The following is a 7814-nucleotide window of genomic DNA, read 5'->3' as shown; positions in this document are numbered from 1 at the left end:
ACAGTGAAGGAGCCATGAGTCCTGTCTCAGGGACCCCAGGCCCAGGGTCACAGTGTGACCACGGAGTGATGCCTAGGATGAGATATCAGCTTTTCACTTTTTCCCCAGGGGAAAGCAAAGGAGATGGGCCTTGGGCACAGCAAGAGGGATTAGGGTTAGCCTGCATTTCTGGCAATGGTGGTGGAAAGGACGGGGAGAAGGAAGTGGGAGGAGGACCCATGGCTCAGGAGAATGCTCTTGCCTTGATTAAAGATGAGTTTTCTTCCTCTGGGCAAGGCCAAGGGCAGCTCCAGAAGCAGAGGAGTGGCTTAAGCAGCCTCTGCAGGGCTCTGCCTCTGTGGACTTGCTTTGACTCTGGTTTGGGAGGATCTAGGGGCTGCGTGGGCATTTTGCTCTTCACCTAATAGCCATGTGGCGCGGAGAATGCTCGGGAAATTATACCATCTGTTAATTATCCTTTGAATCAGGGTTGGGTAATGAGACTCTCATTTCTGCTGAAGGCCTAAGCCAGCACATGGGGAAACTGCAGCTCTCCATTCATCTCTCTCCCTTTGTACCAAAATAAGCTTTCTGGGTGGGAGAGAGCCACAGCCTTGGCTCTGGATCATGTGTGGATCATGGTTCTGGAGCCTAGCACTGAGGCAGGGGCTGCCATGGAAGGCACAGGAACAGGAAGCCCCCCTTCTTGGTCCCCAGTGGCCTTTCTACCCGAGGGCAGACAAATTGGGGGATGCAAGGAACCCCCTCTTTTCATCTCCAAACATGTTTGGCAAATAGTCTTTCCTCTTCTCCCTGCCGTGACCCCAGGGGCACAGGACAGAGCTGCCTGTCCTTGCACTGTCCCCTCCTCAGCTGCTTCCACCTCCTAAAAGCTGGAAGGAAACTTCCAAGTCTTCTGTGCACCACAGTGTCTCAGTCTAGGGCTTGCCCTGGTGATGTCCTTCTTGACCCCTAGAAGGGCCACCTACTTCATGGAACTTTCCAGCTGTAAGGAACCTTCAGACCTCCCTCCTACGTGGGGGAAAATCAGGGTGCAGCAAGATCCTGGAGTCTGTTCAAAGGGAATTTACTGCTCTTCTAGGCCAAAGCTCCTGCTTTACCATGGAGGCTGGGAAGGCAAAGTGACCTGCTGGGATAGCCCCAGGCTCTCTCCCAGCTCTACTGGGGCTTCCTCACCCAGGCTCCTTCCTGAGGGCCCCCCAGGCAGATGGAGAATACATTTTTGCATAAGGCCTGGCCCTAGCTCTCAGCTGAACAGGTTAGCATGGGTGAAGTGATCCAGGAGCAACTGAGACAGAAAAGGTTAAAGGAATTCAGAGGAGAGGGCAGTGAGAGTGGAGGAAATCCTCCAGGTCTTCCTGGAGGAGGTGGGACTTGGGTTGCATCTTGAATCAGAAACAGCATTCCTGGCAAGAGGAATTCATAAGCAAATTCATTTAACCTGCAGGGTAAGGGTCTTCCCCAAGGTTACACAGCTCAGAAATGGCAGACCTGGGATTTGAACCCAGGCAATCTGGCTCCAGAGTCTCTGCTCTTAATGAATGAATGTGATGTGTCACCTTAGCTGAAGCCAAGATCGGGGTGGGTGTGTTGTGGCCCAGCACAGCGGAGGGGCAGACAAGGCCACATTTGGGAAGAATCAGGTGACCCTTGTCATGGGCTTGTGGGCTGAAATTCTAGGACCAATGGCCTGCTTGAACAGGGTATGGTTGGAGGCCGTGGAAGGGAAGGGTCACCGTGACCTTTGCTGGGCAGGAAGGGGGGTTTCTCTGGCTGGAGAGAGGGGTGGGGAGATCCTGATTCCCCTGGGGCCTGATCCTGTTTCTGGGCTCAGTGCTGCCTATAAAGGGCACAGAAATGGGAGGCGAGAGGTTGTTCCTGTGGAGCTTCAGACACTGCCATTCTGGGACTGTAGGGTGGGGTAAGATGGAAGGGACCGGGAACCGAAAGTTGGGGCAGGCCAAGACCTGAGTGTCTCCTGTCCACGCTTGCCTCGTGTTCCCGGTCCGCTTCCCTGCACTTTTCTCCATAGCTGAGGCTGTGCTCTCCTGAGTGTGGACACTGTCCTTTCTGGGCCCCCCACTCCGTGCCTGGCACTGAGGGGCACTCAGTCAGAGTTTTGAGGATACTTGGATTCTTCCTGTGGTTGCTTCCCCTCCAAACCGGTCTCCACTCAGCAGCCCAAGTCACTGTTTTAAAAAAAATTTTTTTTTTAAGATTTTATTTATTTATTTGAGAGAGAGAATGAGAGAGAGAGAGAGAGCATGAGAGGGGGGAGGGTTAGAGCTCAGAGAAGCAGATTCCCCGCCGCGCAGGGAGCCTGATGTGGGACTGGATCCCGGGACTCCAGGATCACGACCTGAGCCGAAGGCAGTCGCTTAACCAACTGAGCCACCCAGGCGCCCGCAAGTCATTGTTTTTAAATCAATGAACATTTTTTAGATTTAAAAAATCTCTCCCCATTTTTTTTATTTTGGAAAATGGCAAGTATTCAGAAAAATTGCCAGAATGGTACAATGCATCCCCAGATACCCTCCACCTAGATTCACTAATTGTTGACACTATGTTTTTCTCTCACAATTTTTAGAGAACGAAGTGAAACTGAGGTGCAAAGGTCATGGCACCTCAAGCCTCTGGCCCTCAGCGTGCAGCTCCTGGGGTCAGAGTCCTCTCCCACACCCCCGCACGGTGGCTGCCGCACCCCAGACACAAATGGTGATTCCTGGTATCATCGAATATCCGGTCTAATCCAAATTCCTTGCTGTCTCTCGGACGTCTTTGATAGCTGCTTCTTTCAAACCAGAGGTTTATGCATTACCTTTGGTCATGTCATTTTACTTTCCTTTCCTCCCTCCCTCTCTTCCTTTCTTCCTTGTGATAGTGACTGTTTAAGGAGTCCAGGCCAGTTTTCTTTTCTTCTTCTTCTTTTTTTAGATTTTATTTATTTATTTATTTAGAGAGAGAGAGATCGTGTGAGCGAGCACGGGGGGTAGGGGCAGAGGGAGAAGCAGACTCCCCTCTGAGCAGGGAGCCCAAAACGGGGCTCGATCCCAGAACCCTGGGATCATGACCTGAGCCGAAGGCAGACGCTTAACTGACTGAGCCACCCAGGCGCCCTAGGACAGTTTACTTATTGGATGTGCCATATGCTGGATTTATCCGATGGAAAGACCCCTTATGGTGTCTTTCACAGAGTAATACTGCAAAGTCTGAATCTGAGCATGTTGCTCCCTTCCTGAAAATCTTGCAATGGGGCTTTTTGGATGTACTTGAATAAAAGCCAGCTTCCTCATATTGGTCCACAAAGCCCCGAGGGGCCCAGCCTCCGCCCACTTCACTCTGTTCTGGGCACCCTGGCTTCCTTCCAGCTGTTGAATATGGTAGTCTTAAATATCCCCTTTTTGATGGCACATATTACAAGTTATAATTACATGAAGTATTTATTTGTTAATTTATTTGGTTGACATCTGTCTTTGCCACTAGCAATAAGCTCCAGAGGAGCAGAGAGAACACGTGTGTCTTGAACACTACCACCTAGCATGGTACCTGACACATAGTAGACAGTAAATACTGGTTAAATGAATGGATAGATGAATGGATGGATGGATGGCATACAGGAGTAACCAGGTGTTTGTCCATTCCTGGAGCTACCATCTGGGAGGCCAGTCGGGTCTCTGGGCTCCTCGGCGGACAGCCCTGAACTCATTCACTTTAACCAGAAAACTGTCTTCTCAATGCCAGGTGCAGCCAGGATTTGTAGGCCTGATGTCCCAGCCAAGTTAGATAGACTTTCTTTGAGGCTCATTAAAAGATGGCACTGGATGCCTTAACCTGGCAATAGGTTCAACCCACAGTGCTACACTATTTGCTGAGGGTGGCTCAGTAGGCCCAGCATTCCATATGACTGAGGTACAGTCCATCAAAGATCCAGCTGAGATCATTTTTGGCCCTGAGCACAGAGGGGAAGAGATGGAGCCTGGGGCTGAGCTATGAGCAGCATATCCCAAAGCAACATCTACAATAAGTTAATTGTTAAGTGTATCAGAGCTGGCCCAGGAGAGAGCCCTGTCTGGCCCTAGCCATGTTCCAGGCACCAAGCTACGTGTGAGAGGTACACAAATGAACAAGACTCCAGCCCTGGCCTCCAGGAGCAACCAGTCTAACGTGGACAGAGACAGATGCGGTGGTAGAGCTGTATTTGTTAATATTTCTGTGTGGGGCTGGAGGAGTTAGGGAAGGTTTTGGAAAAGAGGTGGGGAAGGAGGAATTCACAGAGTGGCAGGAGGAGAGGACATCCCCTCGGAGGGAACAGCATGGGCAAATACAGAAGGGGACAAGGCGTGGTCAGTGCTGGGAGAGGTGCGTAGTTAGGTGGGGCTGGAGCTCAGAGCTCATGGTTAGGATAAGAAGAGGAGAAGAGCCTGCTAATCTGAACTGTGGCCACATTGTGAAGAATGTGGGCCCTGGCTGAGAAGTCTGAGCTTTATTTGATTAGTTGAGAGAACCATCTGAAGCATGTGGGCAGGGGAGGACCGACGGAGGCATGGTGAATAGTCCCCCTGAAGGAGGGGCTGGGGGCGCAGACCAGCAGGAGGTGCCTGTAACAACAGTCCAGGCGGAGAGCCAGTGTTGTGGCTGAGGGACACGTTGCCGAGGGGGTAGATCTGAGCGACCAAGGGACTTTGCGACTGTGTGAGGCAGGCCGCTGGGGATGAGGAGGAGGAGTTGGTCCAGTGGGAGTCCCAGGGGTTTGTTTTGGGTGCCTGAACACCCAGAGGAGGGAGGGAGCAGAGGATCAGCTAGGGAGTTAGACTTTGAGATCCTGCTGGAGATGTGTGTGTTGGGGGGGAGTGGAGTGGAGCTAGAGATGCATGGTGGGGGATGGCAGATTTGGGATGTGAACTAGGAGAGCATGCAGACAAAGAGCAGAAGAGAGCCCAGGGGAGCCAGCATTTAGGGGCAGGTACAATCTCCTGATCCTCCTTGCTCCTCTACCCTCAACTCAACATCCCCTTGTTCTCTGCACTCCAGCTGTTCAGGCCTTCTTCCTGCTCCTTCATGTGGTTCCCTCTGTCTGGAACATTCCACCTTCTCTCTGACGGGGTGGGCACTAGGAGGGCCGGGAATGCTGATGTAGCAGAGCCTACAAGTGTCTGCTGCTTATTTATCTTTGAGGGAAAGGAACCAGATGGAGTCTGAATTTGACAGCAGAGGCAGGGCGGCAGCAAGGCTGTTTTAAGATGGGGAAACTAAGCAGGTCGGTACTGAGGGGAATGGGTGAGGAGGGGAGAGACTGGAGAGGAGAGAGAGGTTCAGGAGAGAGCTAGCTGATGAGCAGGGGGGATACCAAATGGCCGTGGGATCCAGGGAACAAGTAGACAAGGAGGAAGAGTAGAGAAAGAGAAAAAGAAAGAAAAGAAAGAAAAAGAAAAAAATATATATGGGTTTTTTATGCTCTGAAACAAGATGGAAGGAGGAAAGGATGAACGTTACTCTAAACGGAAGCTTAATTCTTCCCTTTCTTCAGGGTTTAAAAAACAAGTCTCCCTGAAGGGTCGCACCATCTTATTAGCAATTTACACCTCAATGAAAATAATTTTCCAGACCAGTTCTAACAGCAGGTTTAAGTGGGGGGAGGGAAGTCGAAGTCTTGTGGAGGGACCCAGACTGCTCTCCAAAATGCAGGACTTGTCAGCCAACCAATCAGAGCAGCGAAAGAGAGCAACTTCCCCTCAGAAAAGGGGGCTTTCCCCCAATCGGCAGTCGCTGGGACTCCCGGGGACCTAGGGGTTGGGACCCTGCAAGGTTGGCGTCCCAGTCTCCTTTCAGGCAGGTCTGTGGGGAGCAGCCCCGCAACGGCTTCTGCAAGGAGAACCTGCCTGCAGCACCCCCGCCCCCCCCGGGGGGTGCTCTTAAAAGGGCAACGTCAGAGGCAGTGGTGTCCGCTCCACCGGGACCTCCCCCGGACGCGATGCAGGGTTGCACCCCCTTTTGTGTGTAGCTGGGAGGAGCTTTTGGGGAACCCCATGCTGGGAGGTGACTGGGGGAGTGGCACAGGCCCCTCATTCTGGCACAAGCTCTGACATGCAGCACATTTCTCCGGGGCCCATCCCAGCTCTGCCTGTCAGACTCATCCTGGGAGGGCAGCCAGGGCTGCCCCAGGCCCCCAGCGGGAGATATGGGGGAGGTCGAGGGGAGAGTAGGCGTTCTTAGGACCCTGGGTACCCCAGGAAGACTTGAGCGAAGGAAAAGCAGGACAAGTCGCCGGAAAAGTGTCCGATCCCAGGAGGGGCTTCACCATTGCAGTGTTTGGCTCCTTGGTGGCTGATAAACTGAACTTCTCAGCGGTCTGTGAGCTCATGCAGGCCCCTTGGTCTCACATTGGTCCCCTGGCTCTTTAGAATTTCCTTCTGGAAGTCTGGCTTCTAGTTGTCTCTATCTCTTGGTAGAGAGGCCAGGTGCCTCCTCTCTTGCCTGAAGCACCCAGACCTGCTTCTTGGGCCCGGAATTCCTGGGTGTGGGAACTAAAGGTTGGTGAGGGACCCAGGGCTCTGACTCACTCCACCAGGCCTGTGGGGTTGTTTGCTAACTGAGGTAGTAAGCTGGGTAGCCGAGGTTGGAGATGGGGCAGGTCAGGGTGCCAGGGATGAGGGCATCAGCTGTGGGTTGCGGAGGCAACTGCTAGGGTGGAGTCAAGGTTATCTGGGACTGTTCCCAAGTGCTTAGCGTCTAGGCCAGCCTTCCATCCTAAACAAGGCTTGCATCAGCCCCATCCCACTGCTCCAGGGAGGGAAGGAGTCTGGTTTTCAGCTCCCCTGGGAGCAAGAAAAGCCACACCTTTCCCAATGACTGTGAGTTCTTTGAGAGCAAGGACTGTGTCCCATTCTTTCTGGAAGCCCTGCTCCTAATCATGCCTGCCTACTGGCATGTTCCTGTGTGAGCTCTAAGGAAGAACCTCAGCCACAGGGTCATCCTTTCTTTCACAACGGTTTTTTTCTCCTCTGGCTCCAGCAGTAAGAAAGGGGTACAGATCTGCTAACAGAGTCAGCTACTTTCCAGGACTCCACTCATTCCTTTTCACTAGGCAGGCTCCCAGGCCTGTCCACACACTCACCCAGCCACAGGGCAGGTAGGGGAGGGTTGGCATGGGAGCTGGGCTGCCAGCAACACAGGGCAGGAGGCTCTGCATGAAGCAGTGGAGAGTCTAGGTTCCAGGGGCCAAAGGCTCCAGAAAACTGGTCAGGTGAGAAGGTATTTCAGCCAGTGCAGGGAGGGGGAGGGGGCCGGGGGAGTCTGGAGCCGGGCCAGGCCCCTCCAGGCTGAGCCCCAGCTTCTGCCCTCCCACAGTGCTGAGGGCCACAGAGAAAGACAGTGCCTCCTGGTGGAACAAAGACCCCAGGCATGAGGAGCAGAAGAGGGTAGCAGTAGGGAGCAGAGGAGGGAGCTAGAGGGACCTCTAAGGCTAGCTGGGGGTGTTCAGAGCCACTTGAAAGTTTCTAACCCTAAAGCCCAATGGGCTTTTCAGAGGGGGAAGAAGGGTGTGTGGTGGTGACCCAGACCACCCTCCTAACACTGTATAAACTGCCTTTCTTCAAACCGAATAGCTAAGGCTATAGGAATGTCCACTTCTGGTCCTTCTGAGTACCTGGGAGCAGCTTGTTCTTATGTCCTCTTGCCCTGGCTTTGTCATCTCAGAGCCAAGGGCAACAGGTTACAGCAGAGAGGCAGGCTGATTGAGCCTACCTGTAGCAAGAGAGCCACCGTGGTCACCCTTTCAGGTGGCCCAGTTTTGACAGGGTTTCCACGAGCAAGAT

This window comes from Leptonychotes weddellii, chromosome 4 (genome assembly GCF_054177405.1).
Source record: "Leptonychotes weddellii isolate Sample4059 chromosome 4, ASM5417740v2, whole genome shotgun sequence".
Taxonomy (NCBI): domain Eukaryota; kingdom Metazoa; phylum Chordata; class Mammalia; order Carnivora; family Phocidae; genus Leptonychotes; species Leptonychotes weddellii.
Note: the sequence above shows the minus strand (reverse complement) of the source record.